Source organism: Tiliqua scincoides, chromosome 11 (assembly GCF_035046505.1).
Source record: "Tiliqua scincoides isolate rTilSci1 chromosome 11, rTilSci1.hap2, whole genome shotgun sequence".
NCBI classification, from domain to species: domain Eukaryota; kingdom Metazoa; phylum Chordata; class Lepidosauria; order Squamata; family Scincidae; genus Tiliqua; species Tiliqua scincoides.
Window position 1 is genome coordinate 11,487,356 of NC_089831.1, and position 26,575 is coordinate 11,513,930.

General features: G+C 48.1%; 1 non-coding gene and 4 pseudogenes across 1 annotated transcript; all 5 read right to left on the reverse strand.

The window, feature by feature from the left end:
• Positions 1 to 6,067: 6,067 nt before the first annotated feature.
• Positions 6,068 to 6,190, reverse strand: LOC136662686 (5S ribosomal RNA; annotated as a pseudogene).
• A 29-nt stretch (positions 6,191 to 6,219) lies between these two features.
• LOC136662687 (5S ribosomal RNA) lies at positions 6,220 to 6,342 on the reverse strand (annotated as a pseudogene).
• Positions 6,343 to 6,371: 29 nt separating this feature from the next.
• Positions 6,372 to 6,490, reverse strand: LOC136662794 (5S ribosomal RNA; annotated as a pseudogene).
• A 4,268-nt stretch (positions 6,491 to 10,758) lies between these two features.
• Positions 10,759 to 10,863, reverse strand: LOC136662675 (U6 spliceosomal RNA). The gene has a single exon (XR_010794993.1). It is a non-coding gene; the product is annotated as a U6 spliceosomal RNA (small nuclear RNA).
• A 10,886-nt stretch (positions 10,864 to 21,749) lies between these two features.
• On the reverse strand, positions 21,750 to 21,869 carry LOC136662893 (5S ribosomal RNA; annotated as a pseudogene).
• Between the last annotated feature and the right edge of the window lie 4,706 nt (positions 21,870 to 26,575).

Genomic DNA, 26,575 nt, shown 5'->3' on the forward strand with positions numbered 1-26,575 from the left:
TGGCCTTAGCAAGCCATTCCTCTCTCTGCCTCTGTCTTCCCCATCTGCAAAATGGGGATAATAATATTTACACACCTTTCAGGGTTGTGGCAAAGATTACTGTCATGCAATGCAGGCACAGCAATTTGCGCACTCAGGATGTGCAATACCAGGCCAGCAGTATACCCAGAAATGATGGTCAGTTGTACACTGTCCATGTACAAAACGCTTTACAATTAATGCACAAGAGGACAAGGCTCTGCCCTTCACTGCCACTCTGGCTGTGGGCGACAGCATGGTTTCCACATTTGCCTGGTTTCTGGGCACCATGTTGTTGGGGGGAGGGGGGAATGGCAGCTGGTACACACATGCACTTTATAGAGAATGGGTGAATATGCCATTGTAGGGGCCAAGGTGGGCCCAAGACCTCCTGATGCCTGAGGCGGCATGGCAAATGCTGTACCCTTTAACCCAAGGGTGTCAAACATAAAGCCCTGGGCAGAGGTGCAGTCCTGGCGATCGTGTCGCTGCCTTCTAAATTGCCAAGCCCCTTAATGGGGCAGAGTCAGGGCTTCCCTTTGTGACCCACCAGTTTGGGAAGCACTGCACTATTTTCTTTAAACAGGTACATGACTCAAGTCAAAGACCACTTATAACAGGCGCGTACATGGATGACGGGTACGCCGGCAAAAAGTCCATTATTTCAAATGTATTCCTGTCTTTTTATAGGCTGCTTTTTCACCTAACCCATTTTTGCCTGGCTCACACATTTGGTCCCTGTTGCGTATATGCAACGTTGGGCAGAAATGGCTTTAAAAAAAAAGTTCACCAAGCAGTGTTTACCTAGCAAAAATAAGAAGAAGATGATTCCTTTTCCAAGAGGGCTTGCAATATATTTAAAAAAATGGAAAAAAAAATCCACAAATGACTACTGGAAAAGCTGCGATGCTGGGGTGAAGAGGGAGAGTTGCTCTCCCCCTACTAAACAGAAGAGAGTCAGCACTTAAAAGTGATTCTTTGCCAGCTTGCAGCATGGGTGTCATGCTGTATTTGAAAACCCCTTGCCAAGTAACAGGAGCCAATTGATCAGGAGACATGACAGGCCAAGGAGATCAGTTAGGCCACTGGGGAGGCCACTGACAGTTGAGGCTCTGGATGGGTTCCCTGGCGACCTTCTGGTGACCCGGCTCCTTTCTCGGAGTAGATAAGAATCTTCCTTCTTGTTGTAAGGGTCCGCTGCTGACGTGCTAGTTTGGAGGCTTCAGTGTTTTTCATGGGTCAAGGGTCATGAACCAAGATGGCAGAGATGCCTATGGTATCTGGCTATAGATTCAGGGCCAGCTCATCCATGAGGCCAATTGAAACAGTCGCCTTAGGCAGCAGAGAGTTAGGGGGACACCCGTTTCTGTCCACCTACTTGCCTCTACTGCTCCTCCATCTTGCATTCCCTGGACTGGAAAAAGAAAGGAGGGAGTGGAAGAGGAAATGTGGAGAGAAATGCTCTGCTAGAACATTGGAGAGCGGAAGGACTGGAGGATGGCACATCCGTGTTCCAGAGGACAGCATTAGGCCATGTCACTTTGCATCCATCCAGCATCAGGATGTCTTGGACTCCATCTCGTATGCATAGCCCCGGCAGAGACTCCATTTTGTAAAGGGATGGAGCTAGCATTCAAAGTTCTCAAACGGCTGTGCATCCTCATCGTTTCCACACTGTCCAAAGAACACTCGAGACAATAGATATGGGAGAAAGGGCCACTTTATTTCACATTAACAAGAGAAGAGGAGGCTGAGACCTGCAGCATCCGAGGCAGCGAAAGCCCCTGTGGTGTGGGTCGGGACCTCTGGGCAGTACCAGAAACCTCTGCCCCAAGGCAGGCATGCACCCGACTCCGAGTCGCGCCCCGCTGCTGGGACGGCGTGTCTCATCCATGTCTATCCCTTAAGGGGAAGGCAGCCGGACCGCAGACTGCGCCACCTTGAGCCGCTAAGCCTCTGAGGTGTGCCCCGCGGTCCCGGCCAGGGCCCCGTCTACGTCCTCGTGCCGCCAAGCCCCTGAGGACTGAAATAGGGTTCCGCCCTGCCTATGCCTGCCTAGGCCTCCTGAATGCCCAGAGTCCCATTCACACCTCCTATCCCGCACCACCTTCCCTCTTAAAGTGACCAATGGCAGCCCGAAAACTGGGGGGTGACAGTCTGGGATAGGCAGCAATCTTGGCAGGCAGCAAAAAATTCCTACCCGGCCCCAAACGGCAAGCAGTTAGACTCAGACTGCCTCTAGGGTGGGCGGGCGGGTATTCCCACGGTGCCCATGTGTAAAGGAGGAAGAGGGCTGGGTCCCACGCCCTTCAAAAGGCCCGCAGTAGCTGCCAGACCCAGCCCCCTTCCACTCCCCCTTGGGGAGGGACTCTCGTGTCCCAGGCCAGGCCAAACAAATTCTGATCACCTTTTTAATTAGGCGATCGGGATTCCATCAGTGCCAGTTAGGAATGAGCTTCCCTCCTCTTCACCCTGACATTACACCAGCTCTCATAAATCAACTTGCCCACCCTGGCAGTGAACGGCTGCAGGCTCGGTTGGCTCTACCCAAACGGCGCATGAATCGCTCAACACGTGTACAGTCAACCCCGCCCGACGCATTTCAGCGTTATTGGATTACCCTTGCCGTTGTCTGAAAAGTAATAACAAGGGCAGAAAATTTCCTTTTGGAAAGAAAAGGAAGGGGGGGGAAGAGAAGAAAGGAGATGTAGCCACTAACCCTTTCCCTCCGCCCCCCAAACAGTACAAGTTATGAATTGAATTACAGGCGCAGAGGCTGGCTGATGAACAGACTTCTTGGCTTTTGCCAGCCTGGTCATTACTCACCCCAAACCTTAGGCTTCTCACTTACATAGCCGCGCACAGGCTGGCCATTTTTTCCATTGACTGAAAACACACTCTGACGGAAAACAAACTTTCGATCCCTAAGGCTTGGCACGCCTCAGGTCCCTCACCATATTTAATCAACGGGAAGCTAAACACTTTCAATCCGTGATGGCTCATTTGGAGAAGGAGCTCTGGGCCTTCACGCGGGTGCCAGATGTAATAACTCTCCCAGTTCGCTTTTTTTCTTTTTTTCTTTGTCGGGCCGCGCTTATAATTTTGCGATTTTTCAACATCAGGACCATCTTTTGAAGAATTTTTATTGGATTTCCTGCTAGACATCACTGAGGATTTTCGTTCTTTGGTCGAAATATTGGGCAGAACATGGAGAGAGAGAAACTCAGTCATGGGCTTGGAAGAGGGGCTGTGCTTTGTTGGGGGTTCTTTGTCTGTTGGCACAAACGTGCTCACAAAGAACCAGCCCCTGGCTTGTTTGGTCTTTGGCCGCTTGTGAAATTGTCCCATGTGGATGGATTGTGAATGCTCAGGGCTGGCCCATGACTCCCCAGTGACTGGGGCTCAAGGCTAGCCCCTGACAACCATCACCATCACCCAGGCCAAATGTCACCCTCACCCACCCAGTGGCACCCCAGCTTCTCCCTCTACCTTTCCTCTTTCTCCAGTGAAGGAAGGAAGGAAGGAAGCCCATCCAGGCTCATAGAGGCCACAGAAGCACCCATTGCCCTGTGAGGAGGAAGAAGAGGAGGAGAAAAGATGCCAGCAAGGCATAATCCCTGTTATCAACCCTTTTCTGTTATTATGTCACATGGTTTGAATCCATGTAAGTCACTCTGACAGCCATGTCAGCTGAAGGGCAGGGGTTGTGCTTTGTTAACATCACCATCATCATCATTAGCAACAGCAAGATATTGCTTTTAAAAAAGAGTAGTTCACAAAGCAGTTTAAAAATGGTTCCCTGTCCCCAAAGGGCTCACAATCTAAAAAAATTAGAGACACCAGGATCAGCCACTGGAAAATATACCATGCTGGGGTGAAGAGGGACTGTTGTTCTCCTCCTGCTAAATATATGAGAGCACCACTTTAAAAGGTTCCTCTTTGCCCAGTTAGGGGAGGGGGAGGGCGGGCATTTCAAGAAAAATCTAAAAAGTATATTAGAGTACTAGTCTTTGCATGTTTACTCAGAAGTCAATCCCACTGTGAACAATAGGTCTTAAACCCAGGTAAATTTGCATAAGATTATACCCTTAATGTGCTACATGGGGCGGGATGGGGGGGAATGATAGCTGAAACACTGGCATGTGCCCTTTGGGCACATTTTTCATTTTGCTTCCTGCTGAGCCTGTTGCTTCTTCCCGACTAAGGTCCATTGTAGAAAGTTTCATAAGCTGCACTGGAGTTCCCCTGCTAATAATATCATTATTCCCGGTATAGGAGGAGTCCCTGAGCTCCATTTCCCGCCAACGACACTCCCACTTATACATTAAGGTTGCAATCTTAACCACACTTTCCTGAGAGTAAGCCCTATTGAACAAAATAGGACTTACTTCTGAGCAGACCTGGTTAGGATTGTACCCTAAGTGTTTAATTTGATACATAAGTAATGCTTTTAAAAAAGCAATCTGCAAAAAGGAAAAAAAAAAAAAGTATTAAACTATCATCTATGCATGTTTGACTATCATGTTTATTTACCCTTCAAGCCAGACGTTGGTGGTATGGTCTCCAATACGCACACTCTGATTTCTACAGAGAGTTGGGATACAGGTGCAAATGAAGCCATCCGGCAGTTTTGTGAAAAGCGCATGGAAACCCTTGGGCAACAGGACGTCTCCCCACGACTGGCTGCAAGCAATGATGCATAGGGTGCATTGCGCTGAAGGCTGCAATCACAAACATCTGGCTGGGTGCCATCCCAAGCCTCACCTACAAGAAATTGGTCTTCATTTCAGTACAACCATCAAAAATACTGCTTCCAGGTGCCCGAGCCTGGTTTATTTGGGGCAGGGGAGGGCAAGGCATCAAGGAGTGTTGCTCTACTGAGGTGTCCCCATTGATTGTGGGTAACACTATTTCCAATAGTTTGTCTAATAGAGGTTAATGTAGTCTAGCTGCATAGCTCAATATGCTCCTTCAGGACCCTTGCATTTTACAACACTCTCTCTGTTGGAATGTTGCAAAATCGTCAGCATTACATATGTCAATTATCTGTCCAAAAGCCAAAGAAGAACAGAGAATGACACCGGACAGAGTGGATAGAGAGATGCTCTTTACACTCTCACATAACACCAGAACCAGGGGACATCCACTCAAATTGAGTGTTGGGAGAGTTAGGACAGACAAAAGAAAATATTTCTTTACTCAGCGTGTGGTTGGTCTGTGCAACTCCTTGCCACAGGATGTGGTGATGGCGTCTGGCCTGGACGCCTTTAAAAGGGGATTGGACAAGTTTCTGGAGGAAAAATCCATTACGGGGTCCAAGCCATGATGCGTATGTGCAACCTCCTGATTTTAGAAATGGGCTATGTCAGAAGGCCAGATGCAAGGGAGGGCACCAGGATGAGGTCTCTTGTTATCTGCTGTGCTCCCTAGGGCATTTGGTGGGCTGCTGTGAGATACAGGAAGCTGGACTAGATGGGCCTATGGCCTGATCCAGTGGGGCTGTTCTTATGTTCTTAACTACAATTCCCAGGAAGCCTTGCAGGTCTCTTGTTATCTGGTGTGCTCCCTGGGGCATTTGGTGGGCCGCTGTGAGATGCAGGAAGCTGGACTAGATGGGCCTATGGCCTGATCCAGTGGGGCTGTTCTTATGTTCTTATGAGCGTGAATGGAATGTCACAGAGAGCTCCTCCTTACTGTAGGGTTACCAGTTTAGATCCAAAAGCCCTGACATTTCTGAGGTGGGGACAGGTGACATCACAAGACAGTCAACCCTTATCAAATGGAAGGAGGGGGGATCTGGTGCCGGGGCAGAGCCAAGTAGTAAAGTGGAGTGACTGGGCAGTAAAAGGTGAGGCCCTCAGAAAAAGAAGCAAGGTCCAGAGGGTGGTGAACCCCCCCCCCCCCATTGCCTGAGATTAATCTTTGTCACGTGTCTGTCTGAGAAAAAAATGATTTTTAAAAGCTATTTTGGGCAACCCTGTTCTGCTAGGCCAGAGTTTCTGAATAAATGGTTGGTTGGCAACCTTCAGTCTGAAAAGACTATGGTATAAGCCTACAGCACCCGGTATTCCCAGGCAGTCTCCCATCCAAGTACTAACCAGGCCTGACCCTGCTTAGCTTCCGAGATCAGATGAGATCGGGAGATAGTGTTCAGTATAGGGAGATGGTTGGCAACCTTCAGTCTCGAAAGACTATGGTATAAGCCTACAGCACCCGGTATTCCCAGGCAGTCTCCCATCCAAGTACTAACCAGGCCTGACCCTGCTTAGCTTCCGAGATCAGATGAGATCGGGAGATAGTGTTCAGTATAGGGAGATGGTTGGCAACCTTCAGTCTCGAAAGACTATGGTATAAGCCTACAGCACCCGGTATTCCCAGGCAGTCTCCCATCCAAGTACTAACCAGGCCTGACCCTGCTTAGCTTCTGAGATCAGACGAGATCGAGCATGTGCAAGGTAACTAAGTTATAATCACATATAAATAAATAAATAAATCACATATCAGGCACAAAGATCACGGGAGCCTTACAGAAATCTCTGCCAGAGAATTCTAAGCAAACTCAAGGGCAAGCCGATGGAACAATGTACCATGCAACAAAAAAACTGGGGAACAAGAAGGTGTGGGCTGTGTTTTCGTCTGAACTCTGCCCACGACAACCTTTCCTCCTGAGCCCGAACCAAAGGCCTCTTGAACCGTGTGGCGGGTTCCACGGCTCTGATCCCAACTTTACCGCCTGCATGTGCTAGAAGTGTTCCCACTCCCACACGTTCCCGTCGGAGCTGAAGATGAATGCAGCCTTCTGCCCGAGGAGAAAAGTCTCTCCTTTGTTCTCCGAGCAGGTTTTTGCTGTCTCAAGGTTTTCCTGGGGCTCTTAAGACTTGCCTGATCCCCCCCACCCCGCCTCTTCCTCTCTAGTGTTTGAGGTTAAGAAGTCTGCTACAGTATTCAATAAATCTCTTGGCATGGCGTATGACAAAACATGAAAATGTTAGTCAGATTAAAGTCACCCTTTGGCTAAAGTGATAGTTTATTAAGTAAACTGCGGGGCTGCCAATCAAATCTGCTGGCAAGCAATCCTTTGACATTAATCTTTTTTGATGTGATTTAAGGTACACCTGGGCCTTTGTAGAGTATCTCCCATAATTTCTTTCCCATCTTTCTGGATCAAGCGGCTGTGCTTTGGCGTGGCTGACAAATTCCCCGAGTAATTCTGCAAAAGATTGGAGAAAGCGCTCCATTAAATTTATTTTCCGTGCTTTAAGAGACCCAAAACTATGTCCAATAAATAAGTGTTCCTGGTGATTTATTGAAATGCCGCTCTGATTTAAAGTTATAGGGGGGGGAGAACGTCGCCCTTGGGAATCTGGAGACCCGCTTTTGCAAGTGAGTCCAGATGTGATATTTCTGCATGGGGGGGAGGAGGAGGAGGAGCGAGGAAGGGGGGCAAGGAGAGACAGAGAGACAAAAAGAGAGCCATTAGCCCCAAATGCTAAAGGTTTCTGAGTGACAAAGGGAGAACCTTGTTTCCAAGCCTAGACATAAAAGATCCCCCCGGTTTGTGTTTTCCTTCGCACAAAATTTATTGTGGTTGTAGTTACTGGGGGAATCATCAAAAGCCTCATTCTGGTCCCTGCTTTTTTTTTTACCCCCCTTTGCTGAGCTCCTTTGATAAATATGATACTTAGAAATATGCCTCCCACAAGACAGAAAAGCCATAGAGTTAAAATGAAGTAATCTGTCAGTAGACTCACAGGAATCAAAGCCAGAATGAAATGTGTGTGTGTGTGTGTGTGAGAGAGAGAGAGAGGCAGTCTCCCAAGCATTTTGAAGAAGGCAGAGATTAAGCACGGTGTCCTTTGTACACTATTTTTATCTACAAAGTTAAAAGTAAAGATTTATTTTTAAAAGGACCTCTGTGTTTAGCTCTGGAACAGATGGACCCTGTTCCTTCCTGGCTTTCTGAAGTCCCAAGATATCTGACAAAAGCACACACACACACACACACCCCTTTTTCCTTTTTGTCCTCCGTAAGCAGCTTCACCTGGAAGTCACCCTCTTTCTGCTGCATGTTAACCTTTAGAAGCTTTACCGCCAAGGACCACTCTTCTTAACCCCCTCTTGTGCCCTGTGCTCTCAAATTTTGCAGCCTCCTCCGTGATGAATTTCAACACGAGAAGTGTGGGGGCACCCCCTACCCTGGAAGTCCTGACTCCAGATGTGGGCCGGTGGTGGCGGTGGCTGTAGTTATGCAGCCTCCAACACTGAACAGATGAAAAACAAGGACACGGTTCTCATTCCAAGGCTTCCTCCATTTGCACACTGCTGGAGACTGTACTCCATCTGTTGTCTTCTTTCACACTGCAAAAATCTCGGAGGAATCCAAAGCCAAGGGGCTGTTTGTTCTTTGGGTTAATGAGACATCAGGGTATGCAATTGTCCTCTGGATAGTTTGAAATAAGCCTCGCTCGCTGGCGCATGAGATGGCAGAGTATCAACCACATCGGGGACTCTGGCACACATAGTGGTGCACATGCCACACGAGAGAGCATGCATCTGCTGCCCTGCTAGAGAGCCCAGGGAATGGGACTGAAGTTGGAAGAAAGCACTGGCTCCAGCTAATTTGGCAGCTGAAGCAGCACCCACTTTTCCGTCCATCCCCCCTTTTTGGACACCCCCCCAACCTCACATTTCTATCTCCGCCTCTACTTGCACCCTGAGTCTTCCTCTTAACAAGCCTCCCACTTAACCTGTTTTGAAATAGACAACATGCAGGAGGAGGTAACAGCGGTGGCAAGTGCTATTTGGGCGGCACAGGGTGTGGCCACAATTTGGAACAAGGTTGGCAGGACCCTGTACTTTTTCCTCCGCTGCTCACAGTCACCAGCAGCTGTTGGTGCTAGAGGAGGTGGGCCACCACTTTTGTCCCTCCCCATCCCAACTTTCTTATCATATGCCATGTCTTTATACATGCACGTGTTTATGTGACATACCCACGCAGGCACCTGCCCATTGCATCAGTAGGTCTGAAGAAGCGGACCATGACCCACCAATTCCTATGCTGAAAGAAATGTATCCATGCATCTGGTGCCACACTAGGCCTTGTTTCGCTGCTCCTGAACACTCATGCAGCTGACAGGCTACAATCAGAGACCCTAAGGTTGACAAGGGTCAAACAGACAAGCCGCAAGAAATCAGATAAAGTGGGGAAAGAAGTTGGCTCTTCTAACTATGATAGATGTATAAGGCCATCACCTAAAGTTTTGGGAAGAAGCTTATGCAGAGGAGGAAGTTAGGATCAAGACACGTTTCACAAACTCAGGGCTGCTTAGAAAAGGAAGAAAAAAAATGGCTCAACAGCCCATCTCACTGATAGTTTTGGTCACTCCGCACATTTTCCAGTGTCACCACATTCTTTTTTTTTTTTTTTTTAATGTGGCAACCAGGACTGGATGCAATTCTCCAGATGTGGCCAAAGCAAGCTTCTTGCAAGCAAGGGACAACTGCTACAAGGAGATGACGCACAATCACACAGTTCCTCTGTGTACATTTCGAAGTGGTAGAGTCCCTGGACTATACCAGGGATGTGCTGGAGCCGGAGTGCTGAGACACAAATCCCGAATCTCTGCCCATTTTGACTCGAGTCGCTTGCGAGACTTGAGGGTGGCTCTCCCAACTCGTCCAGAGCTTTTCCTGGGTTGCTTGCACTCAAGCACAAGTCTTTTTGAAAAGCGAGTCAAGCACTGGAAGCAGTTAAATAAAAGCAAGCAAGTGCACCCAAAACAGAGTCACAAGCACACAGAAAAGTGAGTCTTGACTTGAGTCTATTCTTCATTTTAAGGGTAAAACCACTGAGTTCCAAGTCAAGTTTTTGACACATGTGACTCAAGTCCGAATCGTGAAAAACACAGGTCTGAGTCCGCATCATCCGAATCTCAGCCCATCCCTGAACTATACCACATGCATATGTATGTGTGTGTGTTTCCCAAGGATTTTGATCAGCTCTCAGATGCCGTGCAGCTTCCCCCCCCCCCCTGTGTTGCCTGCCTCCTGCATTGTCTTGCCTGGCTTGGAGGGAGTTAAAAGGAGATTGTGTTGCAACACCTGTGTTTGCACAGCTCAATCTGCAGTTTACTGTAATAAAATCATTTAATAAGTCATAATTTTTTGGCACAGCCCGTGTTTATGATGAGTGATATGGAATGAGGCTGACTGACAGCCGCCTGATTAAAACAGTAAATCAAACACAAGGTTGCTTTTAACAGGAAGCAACATGAAAATCCAGTTTGAGGCACAGACTTCGGTGTTTATGGTGCGGCCGAGCTTTGAGACTCCGGTGAGGCACACCTCTCCTCAGAACTTCAGCCAACCTATCCAGAGTCTCCCGCTTGAAATTGAGCTTGAAAACAAGATTTCCCTTGAAATATTCCCACTTGCAAGAGCTTGGGGTTAAGTAATAAACTTGATGAGAACAGCCTTGGGGAACAGCATCTCGAGACAAGATCAGGAGCAAGGACTCCGGGTTCTCTTATTTCTTAATGTTGGACAAGTCATCTTTGATCTCATGATCTCCAGTTCCATTCGGTAATAAGTTTATGAAACGATAGGGTGGAAAGCGCCAGAACGAGCAGCACCAACCATAAAACAATCACCAGGAACCCCAGAACTCAATTGACATTGGACCACATGTGGCATCGAGCCCGTGGTTAAAGCAGACATGCTCAGGGCTGGTGGATCTCGGTCAAGGGTGTCAAATTCTTTTCCCGAATTTGCGTGTCATCCTTGCGCAGGGGCCATGCTAATCTTCTCTGTATCGTTCCCAGTGCTTTTTTTGTTTAAAAAAAAAAAAAAAAAAGGTGCAGGAACTCACGACTTGTTAATCTTTTATTTATTTATTTATTTATTTATTCATTCATTCATTCATTCATTCATTCATTCATCTCATTTCTCTCTCTTTAAATCCCCATTCCCCAACTACTTAAGAACTAGAAAATGAGGGGAGAACTTCAAGAGAGAAGAACAAAAAGAGACGGACCACCTCTGGAGCACACACCAAGGATTATATCACGGTTTGTTGCATGTATTTGCAAATATGTAACAACCAAAAAAATTAATTAAAACTTTTAAAACATTTAATAAATATTGGTTAAAACAATTGATGAAGGCAAAATATAAAAAATGATTACATTACATCACTCTACAGATTTGTTTGAACCCAAATCAATTGGCACACAGGGGAGAGGGGGCACAAAAGATGGGTTAATTAATTGATTAATAAACAAGTTATGGATCAAAAATCATGTGGTCACATACCCTCTATTGGCTCAAGACATTGAAACATGATTGGTGCAAAAAAAAAGAGAAATATGTGATCAGATAACAATGAATGTGCAATATAAGCACACAAGGGGGGAGCAGAAGAATAAACACAAAAGATGAATTGTAAAATAGATAAATTATATAATACCGGAATATAATCTATTTTACAACTCATCTTGAACCAATAGAGGGTGTGTGACCACATGATTTTTGATTCATAACTTCATAACTTAATCAATTCATTAAACCATCTTTTGTGGTTCCCCCATTTCCCCTGTGTACTATGTCCCCATTCCCCATTATAATAATAGTGATTATTAAATATAGTCTAAAAAAACCAAAAATTAATAGACAACAATGATCTGACCTACTGCACAGAGGAATACATATTTCCTAAGTGTTGTTATAATGCAGCAAGGACACTTAAGCTTCCCCATTTATAGTTAAAAACCTAAATCTCCTGTTGATGACATTACAAAGCTACTAAATTATTAGTAATAATTTTTGCTTAGTTAATTTAGATCAGCCAAGCCTTATATTAATAACTATAAAAATGAATGAATTACTTGCTTCTCAGTAGACCTGCATAGGCTTGGGCTGCAATCCCATCCACATTTTCCTGGGAGTAAGCCCCACTGAACACAAGGGGACTTACTTCTTAGTACACCTGCATAGGCTTGGGCTGCAATCCCATCCACATTTTCCTGGGAGTAAGCCCCACTGAACACAAGGGGACTTACTTCTCAGTACACCTGCATAGGCTTGGGCTGCAATCCCAGCCACATTTTCCTGAGAGTAAGCCCCACTGAACACAAGGGGACTTACTTCTCAGTACACCTGCATAGGCTGTCTCAGGTGCAGGGGCTGCACCAGCCAGCTTCCTTCCCCCCTCCTCTTGCCAAGCCAGTACCTGGGTGCTGCAACCCGTCTCCCTGGCTGGCTGGCTGGCTGTCCCTCATCATCCTCCTCCTCCTCCTCCTCCTCAGCACATGTCCCCACGCCCTCACCGGCTTGGTAGCTGCGCGGGAAGCAGAGCGCGGGGAGAGGAAAGGCAGGCTGGGCTCAGGCGAAAGCTATGAGTGCGGTGAGGCAGGGGCAGTGTTTTTTTTCTAAAAAAAAAAATAAAAGGTGCAGGAACCCACTTACAAGAACAAGTTTCAGATTAACAAGTGTAATCTTTTATTTATTTACTTCCCCACCTAAAAAAAAAAAGAAGAAAAAAAAAATTATTCCTTACGGGGATTTGAACCCCCAACCTCTGGCTCCACAGACCAGCACTTTAGTAACTGAGCCATTGGAAGTCTTAAGCTCAAAGTGTTTGGAACTAATACTTGAGGCGCTGATGGCCACCAGCTGGGCTCAGGACCTTATATGTTAGTTCTGAACGCTTTGACAATAGGCTTTCCTATAGCCCAATGGAGAGAGTGCTGGGCTGTGGAGCACAAGGTTGGAGGCTCGAATCCCTCCTTAGCCAGCAGTGCTGGGTGGCGCAGGGAGGGAAAAAAGATGGTGGGGGCCAGGAGGAGGGGGGAAAAAAGGTGGGGGCCAGGAGGAGGGTTGGAGGTTCAAATCCCTCCCTAGCCAGCAGTGCTGGGCAGCGCAGGGAGGGAAAAAAAGGTGGGGGCCAGGAGGAGGGGGGAAAAAAGCTGCCAGAATGCCGTTCGGGGGGGAAAAAAGCTGCCGGAATGCCATTCCAGTACGTTCCATTACAAAAGAAACCCTGATCGTTCCAATTTTAGTATAAAAATATGGAACGCTTCACGAAATTCTTTTCCTGTAGTGGACTGTAGAACATTCATCGAGTCTGCTGAGAGCCGGAAGTGACATCACTAAGCAGGAAGTGGCATCATTAAGCAGATGATGGCCAGAAATAAGCACCTTGTTTTCAAGTAGGAACTCATCAGCGGCAAACTACAGAAGGGAAAATTTACAAATCTGGATCATAATTTCAAGATATGAGAGAATCCAACTATCACACTAGGGGAATTCAGTTATAATGGGGGCTGAATAAACAGCTGCACCCAGCCCAAGGGCTTTATGTTTGACACCCCTGACCTAGGTGGCCAACAGAGAAAAGAGCAGAGGGGCACAGGCAGAGGGTAGAGTTTTCAGATTGAACATGGGAGATTGGGATCATGATTCCTGCTCACTGGGGTGGCCCACAAATAGTTGCCAAGCTGTAGCTGACATTTGAACAAGGTCTTCAGGAATTTCCAGTATTCGTTATGTTGGGAGGGGGAGTGTCCAGGAACAGCCTTCAAGCAGAATCAGCAATCTCATGAGGAAGGCCGCACACTTTTTAATGATGACAATGCACACGAGTATCGTTGTGTCTTATGCACAGAGCATCTGAGCACCGATGTGCGGTAAACAATCAGTGCAGGTCAGGCCTCGATGGAAATCGCAAGGCAGATTTCCCTGCATTTCCTTGGCGGAGAGTCGTTTGAAAAAGTACGCGCCCTGATAGGCCAGCCTGGAAACCCGCTTTGCAGAGAGCCAGCGGCATAAATATCACTTAACCTGGTGTAAATTTCAATTATACCCACTTGGAAGCACACTCGCACCGAGAATTTGCGATATATTACCAGATTAGATGAAATATTAATTAAAATTAATCAACCACAGACACCGAGATCCTTTGGGAAGGAGGAACGATAAATTCACTGCCATTAAACGAGAGACGGACATTTCTTTTGCTGGTATTTAGCTGTTTAAATATTAACATGTTTGTGAATGTGGGGAAAGATACGGGTGGAGGGGAAGGGGAAGAGGGGGTGCCTGGGGGGGTTGTGTAAAAAGAAAGTGGAAGCATTTCGACTCTGGGTCAAAAGAGTTGCCGATTTTTTTTACTATGGCAATTCCTAGAGGAAGGGAGGCAGGTAGTGTTTGTGTGTGTGAATGCACAAACTCCTCCAGATTCTCTCTTCCACTCCAAACCCTTGAGCCCTGTGATTTTCAACCACTGCACCATGTCAGGAGTGCTGCAGGAGTTTAGGGGTCATTTATTGGTAGGGCCATTGCGGGATGTGAGGCCCTCCCCCCGCCAGCAGTGCAGTAAGAATATAAGAAGAGCCCCACTGGATCAGGCCAAAGGCCCATCTAGTCCAGCTTCCTGTGTCTCACAGTGGCCCACCAAATGCCCCAGGGAGCACACAAGACAACAGACACAACCTGCGTCCCAGTGTGCCTTGTCAATTGCCCAAAGATGAATGGTGTGCCCTGAGATGAAAAAGGTTGCAAATCACTGCTTTAGATCACCACTTCCCTCTCCTTCACACTTCCTCTTTTGTTCCTGTTCCCTCTTCCTTTTCAAATCCAGGTAGTAAGAGTAGGAAAAGCAGTGGAGGCTGGCAACCATTGGGTCAGGCACAGCAATGCCTTTTACCTTGCAAGGGAGGGCAGGAGAATTGGGCATGTTCGTCTCTGATGGATGTCGGTCTTCTGATGGATGTCGGTCTATCAGTGACACCATCCCTGCCTGGACACTCACAGCATAACGCTATACATGACTACTCAGAGGTAAGTCCCTTTGTGTTCAACGGGTCCTACTCCCAGGAAAGTGTGTCTAGGATTGCAGCCTCAGACACTCAACATGGTTCCATCTAGGGCTGCTGTAAAACTCATCGCTTTCATGTTCAGTGAACTAATTATCACCCTCTTGGTGAGGCCAATTTCATGTCTAAAATTAGTTTTTTGCCAGTCTTGAAACTTTCATCCTGCTTCTCAGCCTTTCCCACTGTGACTTGTCACCAGGCTTACTCTGAATGTGGAAGCTTGTCACCAGCATAACTTGCCTTCATTTCCTCTCATCTGATGCTTCGGGTGTCAGTTTCATGCGCTGATACCCTTCTCTCTACCCACCTGTGCGCATGTCAGATATTCCTTGCTTAGCACACCTGAAGAGCTGGGGCATCTGGTGAAACAGACTGTAGTACCAAACAGCTCCCACTGAGATCAATCCCGCACTGACAATGTGTTAGTGTTTGTGGTGCCGCGTGGCTCCTTGCTGTGCTGCCAGGAGCACCCATGGGTGAGGTGACTGTGGGAGATTGCAGTCGGGTGCTCTGATGGATGAAGGACTAACAGACGACTTGGGAGAAAACAGACGCCAGAAAAAGCAAGAAAGGGGGTTAAGAACAAAAGAAGAGCCCTGCTGGCTCAGACCAAAGGCCCATCTAGTCCATCTTCCTGTATCTCACAGCGGCCCACCAAATGCCCCAGGGAGCACACCCGATAACAAGAGACCTGCAAGGCTTCCTGGGAATTGTAGTTAAGAACATAAGAACAGCCCCACTGGCTCAGGCCATAGGCCCATCTAGTCCAGCTTCCTGTATCTCACAGCGGTCCACCAAATGCCCCAGGGAGCATACCAGATAACAAGAGTCCTGCAAGGCTTCCTGGGAATTGTAGTTAAGAACATAAGAACAGCCCCACTGGTTCAGGCCATAGGCCCATCTAGTCCAGCTTCCTGTATCTCACAGCGGTCCACCAAATGCCCCAGGGAGCACACCAGATAACAAGAGACCTGCAAGGCCTCCTGGGAATTGTAGTTAAGAACATAAGAACAGCCCCACTGGATCAGGCCATAGGCCCACCGAGTCCAGCTTCCTGTATCTCACAGCGGCCCACCAAATGCCCCAGGGAGCACACCAGATAACAAGAGACCTGCAAGGCTTCCTGGGAATTGTAGTTTAAGAACATAAGAACAGCCCCACTGGCTCAGACCAAAGGCCCATCTAGTCCATCTTCCTGTATCTCACAGTGGCCCACCAGATGCCTCAGGGAGCACACAAGACCATAAGACCGCTGTATCCTGTTGCCACTCCCTTGCATCTGGCATTCAGAAAGAGCCTACTTCCAAAACCAGGAGGCTGCACATACCAATCACAGCTCGTAACTGGTGATGGATTTTTCCTCTATCAATCTGTCCAATCCCCTTTACAGGGCATCTAGACCAGGTGCCAATCCCCTTTTCAAGGCATCTAGACCAGGTGCCATCACCCCATCATGTAGCAAAGAGTTCCACAGATTACACACTGGGTCAAAAAAGTATTTTAGTTCTCTGGACACAATGAAGAGAAACTGTGGAGGCAGGAGTGGTCTGAGAGGATGACTTGAGACAGATATATGGTTTGTGCTAGAGCGCACACTGACTCCGCTCCCCCCCAAATCTCTCACGTGTCCCGCCTCTCCTGTAACTGCTGCTGCCGCCCCCTCCTCCTCACCTCCTTCACAAAGCAGCCAGGTGGAGGGGGAGTGCAGTGCAGCACAGTGACCCAAAGCCTACCCCCCTAGCCTCCTTCAGGTCAACCCTGGTGCCTCCTCTCCCATCCGTGCCCTTCTTTTTGAAACAAAAAGGATGAGCAGAGTGTGCTGTTGGGGAGGAAGAAGGCAACTTCAGAGTTGAGAGTAAGGGTCCGGAGGGGAGGGCAGCCTCTGATGATCAGCACACTCCACCTCCCCTTGCCCACCCTGCCCCTATCCCAAGCAGCCAAGTGAGTACAACTTTCCTCCTGCAGTGCTGGGAGAAGAGGTGGGCATGCCAGTTTCCGGGCTGCTCTCAGTGAGTGGGAAGGGGCTAGGAGAGCCAACTGGCGGGCTGAAGAAGGCAGCGGGAAGACAAGGTGGTTGGCAACCTTCAATCTCGAAAGACTATGGTAGAAGCCTACAGCACCCGGTATTCCCAGGCGGTCTCCCATCCAAGTACTAACCAGGCCTGACCCTGCTTAGCTTCCGAGATCAGACAAGATCAGGCATGTGCATCTGTTTGTGCATATAGGAGGATGGGATGGGTTTTATGAATACAAGTCCTGTGGGACTACAGCTGCTGCAGAAGTGAGATGGTTGGCAACCTTCAGTCTCGAAAGACTATGGTATAAGCCTACAGCACCCGGTATTCCCAGGCGGTCTCCCATCCAAGTACTAATCAGGCCTGACCCTGCTTAGCTTCCAAGATTAGAGGAGATCGAAATGGCTGCTCCAACCAGCTTTGAAGCTAGGTTGGCCCCGCTTCTAGGCTTCTATATTCCTACAGATCATATAAATCAGACAGCGTAAAAACCAGGGGAGACATTTGTGCACAGGAGAAAGCGTAGGGCAGTACTGGTTCTATTGTGAGAACAGGGCTGGACTGAAAGGGTCCCGCCAATGTGGCTGTAGACAATGCTGAAGCCTGATGTGCAAAGAATCCTCTCTGAAGCCCTCTTCTTTGTTTGATGAATGATTTCATGCCCTGACTCCCGGACACCGCACATCTTTCATGCGCGCCAAGAACGCCGATTTTGCACTTTGGAGCGCAACGTTGTTCAAAGGCAAGCAAAAGAAAGCACACGTCTTGAGGCTCAGAGAGGTAAACAGCCCCATCTTCCCATTGTTCTCCGGAAACAAAGCAGGGGAAACTGCGGCCCAATGAAAGTAAATAGCTTCTTTCAACTTGCATTACTTATGGCAGCATATATGTGAAACGACTCAGGTGGGGGAGCGAGGAGGCATTCCTGAGACACACTACAACTCTGCACACGAACAGTCTTGATTTATGAATCCTGTGCGGATTACACAAGAGGGAATAAATTACTGTATGTGGTTGGCAACCTTCAGTCTCGAAAGACAATGGTATAAGCCTACACCACCTGGTATTCCCTGGCAGTCTCCCATCCAAGTACTAACCAGGCCTGACCCTGCTTAGCTTCCAAGATCAGACGAGATCGGGCATATGCAGGGTAACAGTTGCTCCAAATTACTGTATATGTTTGTGCCAACCTAACAGTGAAAAAAGCTTGCTTAGCAAACAGCTCAGGCTTGGATTGGAATCTCCTAAAACCCTTAGTGACCAGAGTTTTGTGGTGTTATTGGACTCTCCAAAGGGCCGGTCCATTCATGAGGCCAGCTGAAAGAGTTGCCTCTGGCAGTAGATTGGTGGTGGGGGTGGTTGCTGATCTCTGCCTCTCCACTGGGATGAGAAGAGCACATCACCTGGTGCAATGGCCAAGGCCAGCACCTGCCCTCCATAACGAGAACTTGGACACTGCCCTATATCACACAAAGACCAGGCCCATCCTCTGCCACCCCAATTATGCTGCCCCTGCAGTGACCATATTAACGGAGAAGGTATATCGCCCCCAGCCTGATTATCGCTGTCTGTGAATCTCGGCAACATCCCAGGTGTGCTTCTCCATTGCGGACAACTGACATAACTTGGTCAATTAGCACCCCATACCCCCAATATATCCTCCTTACTCTAACCCAACTTTGGCTCGACCCTCGACCTTCTCCACACACCCCATGCCTTTCCACAAAGCTCATAAGTCTCATTATACTTTAGTCTCTTTTACTTGTGCACGTCGTGCCTGTTTATTTTGCGCACTGGGAATAGAAAGATCTCTGCACTTGACTTGGGCTTGGCATACTTTCCCCCAATCTTTAAAAGAACTGCATGGGCTGTGGGCTGGCCCAAGCTGGCCCAAGGCACCTTGTAAGGGTAGGGTCAGCATACTGCCTCAGGTGCCAGGAGGTCTTGGACCAACCCTGGTGGTCTGAGACCCATGATGTTTAATATGCGCTAGAGAAGAACTTGGTGGCTTTGTTGCTATATAGCTTTGCTGTGTGAAGAGGCAGACCTTTACACACCTACCCCTGAACCACCAGTACAGGGGGCATAGACAATGAAGCCATTGTGGGCAATTAGCAATAAGCTAATGATGAAAGTTCCAGGTCGCTGGACATTCCGGAGCAAAGTCTTGTACCCCTATGGCACTCCCCTTCAGCCACATGGGGTTCTACCACTGCACTGGTGCCAAAGGTTCAAGGACCATCCTGGCTAGGTGGGTGCTTTGAGGGGCCATCCCAATATCCCAAGTGATCCTTTGCCATCCCAAGTAGCCATCACCGGTTCTTGTGGCAATGAATTCTCGAAACCCAAAGCTCCAGGGTGGAAAAAGGGCAAACATAAGTCATTCCAGAGTCGTTCCATAAGTTATTCCAGAGTCATTCCAGGTATCGCTTGTCATCTCTAAGATGACACACTGCACCTGCTGAAATGCCCTCTTCTGTATAATTGTTAAAGGTCCAGGATCCCTAAAGTTGAAAGTTTGCCCACCCTTGAGCATATTGGATGCAGGTTAGGTACATAAAACAGTGGAGCCATTTTAGCCCTCTTCAGCAAGGGTGTCTTCACTCCACGCTAGGGCACCACCATTGCATGCAGAAGATCCTAGTTTTCAATCCCCAGCAGCACTTCCAGGTAGAACTGGGGAAGACCCCTGTCCAAAACCCTTGAGGGCCACTGCCTGTACTGAACTTGATGGACCAATGGTCTAATTCCGTAGGAGCCAGCTTCCCATTTCTGCCTTTGGTTTTGGCTGGATGGGGGGAATCAAATGAAGCCAAGGCAAGGGAAAGGTGTGTGTGTGTCTGGGTGCACGCACATCTATGAAGCTGTTAAGGAAACAGGATTCATGGTAATTTCCTGCCAGATGCCTGAACCACTTCCACTCGCCGACATTTCACATGCTGAATATCAAAGAGTTCCCAGTAACAAATGTATATCCTGCCACTTTGCCGATCAGCTTGTATGCAGGCAAGGGAGCTGAGCAACTTGGGGAGGGCAATGAACACCGATATTGTTGTTAACCAATGCAAAAGTTTCTGGAGGTTTTCTTTTTTTGAGGAGGCTGGGTGTAAATGAGACAGATCCTATCACATGCATTTAAGCTAATTAGTATTTGCCACTTTGAGAACATCATCCCTATGGGTCTGTCTGTCTCTCTCTCTCTCTCTCTCTCTCTCTCTCTCTCTCTTTCTCTCTCTCTCTGCTCTGTGAAGGGCATTCACAGGCCACGTGTCATCCTCTCCACCCACCCCCATTGGTTTCCTAGGAATCTGTGAAATGTTATCCTCATCCCTGGTTTTTAGGAAGCGGGGTCTGTGCCTTTGCAAAACTCACTTACACATATTGGTTCTGACAGCTTGAATTAATATGTCAAATTCTATGATCCATATTGGCGACAGGCCTTTTGACCCTATCAGCACGTTGCTTCCTTGGCTGAAAATCGGGAGGCTTCAAATTGATTTGGAGTTTTCTGAAACATTCCGACATCAAGGAAGGGAGGAGGGGGGAGAAGAGAGAGAGAGAGAGAGATTCATCGCTGGAGTTGACTGGCTCTGTACTGGGTACTGCAATGGCTGGATTAAGAAAGAAAAGCACTCCCTTTCACCAAAGGCTGATGAGGGCACTGCCGTCACCAGGCCACTGGGAATCCTAGGGCAAAGCAGTGCCTTCCCTGTCCCTCCCATGGCATGGTGAGTTCCCACAAACCCCCTGCACACCCGCAGCAGTTGATGGACAATGGGTAAAGATGCCTCCTCTTACCCTCCCCACAAGCCAATGGGATGAACCTCCTCCAAGTTCCATAATGGTCCCCCAAGGGGCTTTTGATGGATCATCCCAACTGGAGATGGGGGTACCAGAAGCAGTGGCATAGCTAAGGGGGGCAGGGGGATACATTGCCCTTGACACCACGCCTTGAGGTGGTGTCTTCGAGGCCTTCGAAAGGCGGTTCTGGTTTTTGGCATGGTACTCAAAGCCTCAGAAAGTACCCAGTGCCCCCTGGGCCTCAGAAGGAAGTGCCTTAACACCCCACCCTCCATGTCATATGGGGGGTATTAAAAATTCAGGGGGGGTGTTAAAAATTGTTGTGTCCCTGGGTCCAGATGCCTTAGCTATGCCACTGTCCTGAAGCAGCAACAGCACATCTCTCAGCCAATATGAGCCACGTCTGCGAATGGTCTTAGGGTGTACTGGTGAAGGCCTGGCTGAGTAAGTGCCTCAATGGTCTCTGGGAAGTGCCCAACCTGGTAGATATCTGACTCCACCTCTGGAGGAGGCCCACATCAGATACAACAGCGGCAGAACCATGAGTTTAAGCCTGGATTTACTGGAACCACAAAGAAAGCAAGGGGAAAGGGGTGTGATTTAAGGAGCAAATGGGGGGCCTGGGTAAGTTTCCTCAACTTGCCTCCCTCTCCACAAATTGCCTCTCCCACCCCTTTAGGCAGAATAACTTATCAGAGCTCTGGCTGGAAGACAAGTCTCTGAGGAGAGAAGCCAAAGGAAGGGAAGTCATACTGGGGGGGGGGGGAGATTCTGCCCTTCTCAGTGCTTCACCCCATTTGTTCCATAAATTGGACTCACCACCAGTGGTGTCACTAGAGTTCGTGTCACCCGGTGAGGAAGGCCAGCATGTCACCCCCATGATGGACCTCCTCCCATGGTCCCATGGGGGTCCCATGGGGGGCAACACTCTAGGTGGTGGGCATGGTGATGCAGCATTGCCTCACCCCCATATAACTTTTGACTGAATAGAGATATTTCAATGCAGTTTGGTTGGCAACCTTCAGTCTCGAAAGACTATGGTAGAAGCCTACAGCACCCGGTATTCCTAAGCGGTCTCCCATCCAAGTACTAACCAGGCCTGACCCTGCTTAGCTTCCAAGATCAGACAAGATCGGGCATGTGCAGGGTAACGGTTGCTGCATTCTGCATGAAATTATGCATCAAATGATGGCATTATTCAAAAATTTTGGCAAGCAGTGGTGTCACCCCCCCGTGCGCATCACCCGGTGCAACCTGTACCCCACACACCCCCTAGCGACGCCACTGCTCTTCACTCATTGCTTTCTATGTGAGTACGGCAGATCCTTGTTGCACACAAATTGCACCTTGTTGCCTTGAAGTCTGCTTTGGCTTTTAGTGGCAACAGGGAGGGAAGCTCTTGCTTCAGAACACACACCTCCTTTTGCCCCTTGGCAGCTCCTTCCACGCTCAGGTTCTAGAGATACATCAGATGCCTCCATCCTGGGTTCATATTTGAGATGTTGATGGCCAAGGTGTTAAAAGAGCCACACCTGGTAGCGTAAGCCTACAATTGATGGATCTCTGTGAGCTGGCCGTGTCATTTACAGCCCGATCCTAACCAACTTTCCAGTGCCAATGCAACTGCAATGCAGCCCTGCTGGATCAGGCCAAAGGACCATCTAGTCTCACAGTCTCACAGAGGCCCACCAGGTTCCTCCAAGAGCACACAAGACAACAAGATGTCTGCATCCTGTTCCTACTTCCTTGTACCTGGCATTCTGGGAGATCATCAATACTAAGGGCCACTCCAACCATGATATACGGTCTACAGAGATACAAAAGGGGATAGGCGTGTATACATACAGAAAGGACAGACAAAGACAGACAGATATTGTTTACACTGACCACTTGCAAAGATTTGCTTGAAAAGAACCTTTCAGAACTGCCAGCATCAACCTCTTGGAACCATCGAAAAGATCCATTGGGCTAGGGAGTTCAGTATTTAGAAGACTTAAAACATAGCAAGTGTTCAATACAGCAGCCCTCTGAGGATTGGGATCGAAGGGCTGCCAATGTAATAATCCAACAGTGGCTTTGCTAGGGGGTATGGGAGGTGTGGGTGTTCTGCCAGATTCCCACTCCAAGCCTCACTTAGAGAACTTATGCCCGCTCTAAGCGAATTAGCTCCCCTTTCGTTCCCCAACAATGGCCCCAGTTCTCTACAGCAGCACTGCTAGACTCCACCACTAGGGTAGCTTGCCTGTTTAAACTGCAGGGACCCAGTTCCTAAGGCAGCAGTCCTTCCCAGTATAGCAGCACACCTCAGCTCTCCAGCTCTCCACAGCCTGGTCGAGTAGTCCGTTAGTCACAAAATCAGAGTATCCAGGGCAAAGTCCAAAGTCAATAAGCCAAGTCACAGTCCAAGGTCAGATTCCAAAGTCACTAAGCCAAGTCAGTCAGTCTCCTCTCCAACCTGCACTCCTTCTACAACCCACAAACCCTTCCTGCCTCAGGTGCTCCTTATATCCCTGAGAGCCCTATTGCCTTCAAGTAGCTTCAGCTGTGCAGCACACCCTGCTGGATGCCCAGGCCTTACCCTTAAAGGGGCCACAGCTGACACCATATCTACCTCCTCGCCAGATCTTCTGTGATTCCAATACAGTGGGCCATAGTAGGTGATACACACAGGAAGGGCATGACACCACTACTGGCCAAAATTTTTTAAATCTTGGTACTTTTGAATAATACCATCATATTATATTTCATTCAATGCATAATGTCATGCAGAATGCAATGAACAAACTGCATTGAAATAACTCTATTCTATCAAAAGTTACGGCCAAAAACCAGCGGGGCAGGGAAATGATACATCACTACGCTCACCGCCTGGGCTGTTGCCCTTCCCACTGCATGGGAGGAGGTCCATCGTAGGGGTGATGCACTGGCCTCCCTTACCGGGCGATGCCATCATAACCCACAATCCTTCTTGAGTGGAGAAATGAAGAATAGAGCCTGTTACAAGCAAAGAGTGCCTTACACCAATACTGTTATACTAAATACTAAATCTCCGACACGCTTTCTCTTGATACCGAGCTAAACAAACGCATCGGTAAAGCAGCTACCACGTTTTCCAGACTCACAAAGAGAGTCTGGTCCAACAAGAAGCTGACGGAACATACCAAGATCCAGGTCTACAGAGCTTGCGTCCTGAGTACACTTCTGTACTGCAGCGAGTCATGGACTCTTCGCTCACAACAGGAGAGGAAACTGAATGCTTTCCACATGCGCTGCCTCCGACGCATCCTCGGCATCACCTGGCAGGACAAAGTTCCAAACAACACAGTCCTAGAACGTGCTGGAATCCCTAGCATGTATGCACTGCTGAAACAGAGACGCCTGCGTTGGCTCGGTCATGTCATGAGAATGGATGATGGCCGGATCCCAAAGGATCTCCTCTATGGAGAACTCGTGCAAGGAAAGCGCCCTACAGGTAGACCACAGCTGCGATACAAGGACATCTGCAAGAGGGATCTGAAGGCCTTAGGAGTGGACCTCAACAGGTGGGAAACCCTGGCCTCTGAGCGGCCCGCTTGGAGGAAGGCTGTGCAACATGGCCTTTCCCAGTTTGAAGAGACACTTGGCCAACAGTCTGAGGCTAAGAGGAAAAGAAGGAAGGCCCATAGCCAGGGAGACAGACCAGGGACAGACTGCACTTGCTCCTAGTGTGGAAGGGATTGTCACTCCCGAATTGGCCTTTTCAGCCACACTAGACGCTGTTCCAGAACCACCTTTCAGAGCGCGATACCAGAGTCTTTCGAGACTGAAGGTTGCCAACATGAAATACTAAATACTGTTAATAATACACCACTGAGCTGCAGCCCATCAGAAGCCAACTCTAGGACCAGCATGCACACTAACCACACCCAAGGGCTCACTCATCCTAGACAGGTGCTTTAGATCAAACTACATGACTATACCTGTAACCTTGGAATAGACTGTCTTCCCTATTCGTTTCACCTCTTGGCACTAAGAAGTGTTTAATCCCTGCTTGTTGAAAGTTGGCTTGTGCGTGGGAAAGTCATGCAAAGGATTCATACAATCATAAATCAATATTAACTGTACATTGCTTGTTTTTTGTTTTGTTTTGTTTTTTGCTCCTTTCTATTTGTTATCCATTGGCTGAGAAGTTAATATTGACTCAGTCGAGCAAAATGTCAATAACCACAGACCCTGAAGGTCAAAGAAGCATGATACCAAGTAAGAACATAGACTACCGCTGGAGGGATTACCGGAATACAAGTTGTGAGTTGCAGAATGGCAAGGTTGTATATGTTCCAAGAACAATGCATTTGGCAGAGAAGACAATAGCCTTGGAATTTCAACTTCCTTGTTCGTAAAACCAAAAAAGACATACGTCTCTAGGCCATGTGGCCACCATGAAAGTCTTGGAAATAATCTGGATGATGTATGGCAGTGGTTCCCAATCTCTCCAAGAGTTTGGGAACCGTTATAAGTGCTTGCGGGGATGGGTGAAGGCGGCGACATGCTCACCATAATTTTACCACTGCCAGAGGCAAAAGGTTTTGTTTTTTTACTTATCAGTGACAGCACCAGCCCTCCGGAGGGTGCAGGGAGCCCCAGGACCCTCTACAGGGGTCCCCAAGTCTCAGAACAACTAAAAACAGAGCTGGTGTCCCACTTCTGGTTTGTGATTACGAAACTATAAGTGGGCTGCGATTGTTATTTTGAGTTGTTCTGAGGCTTGCGGAGCCCTGCAGAGGAATCTGCACGCTCTCTGCTCCCTCCAGAGTGCCAGCACTGTCAATGGTAAGCAAAAAAAGCTCCCCAATTGTCCATGGCAGCTGCGCAATGCTGGCAATCACGTTGCTGTCTTCACCACCACCCTGCCCCTTAAATGGGCAGAGACAGGGCTTCCCTGGCAGGGGTGTCAAAATGCCCCCCTTTGAGAACCTCTAATGTATGGAGAAATCTCAGGGAACAACTGGTCAATTTCAACTATTTCAACTGGTCTAAATCTCAGGGACCAACTGGTGTGTTTTATATATATACTGGTTATATAATATATACTGGTGTGTGTGTGTGTGTGTGTGTGTGTGTGTGTGTGTGTGTGTGTGTGTGCTCGCGCTGGTGTGCATGTGTGTTTGTGCATGCGTGCGTGTGCGTGTGTGTGTGTGTGTGACAAATATATATGTACATTTAGAGCCCAATCCTATAAGTGGCTACTCGCAAGTAAGTCTCATTATAGTGAAAGGGGCTTCCTCCCAGGTAAATGAGGATAGGATTGCAGTCTTATTTATTTAATCAATTTATATCCCGCTTTTTCTCCCAAATGGGTACCAAAAGCAGCAGAGGTGCAAATCCCGGAACATAAGGCCATCTTTGCTAGATCAGATCAGATCATCTTATCCCAGTGTTTCTCAAACTATGGGTCAGGTCCTACTAGGTGGGTCGCGAGCCAATTTCAGGTGGGTCCCCATTTTTTTCCATAGTTTATTTCTATTATATTAGACTTGATGCTACCATGGGATGTGACTGCATTTGGGGAAATGTTACAGACCTGTGCTTTTAACAAGGTGCTATGTATATTCTTTTAAAAATGACAGTAAATGGGAGTCCTAGGTCAGTGTGGGTAGGACTGCAGCCTAGGACTGTTAAAAATTTTTCCTGCTTGATGATGTCACTTCCTGTCATGACATCACTTTTGGTGGGTCCTGACAGATTCTCGTTCTAAAAAGTGGGCCCCAGTGTATGTGTGAGAACTACTTGCCTTATCCAACATTATTATCCAACAGCATACATCCAGGTGCCTCTGGGAAGCTCCCAAGCAGTGCACAAGTAGCATGTAACCAAGGGGAGCATCACCCACAT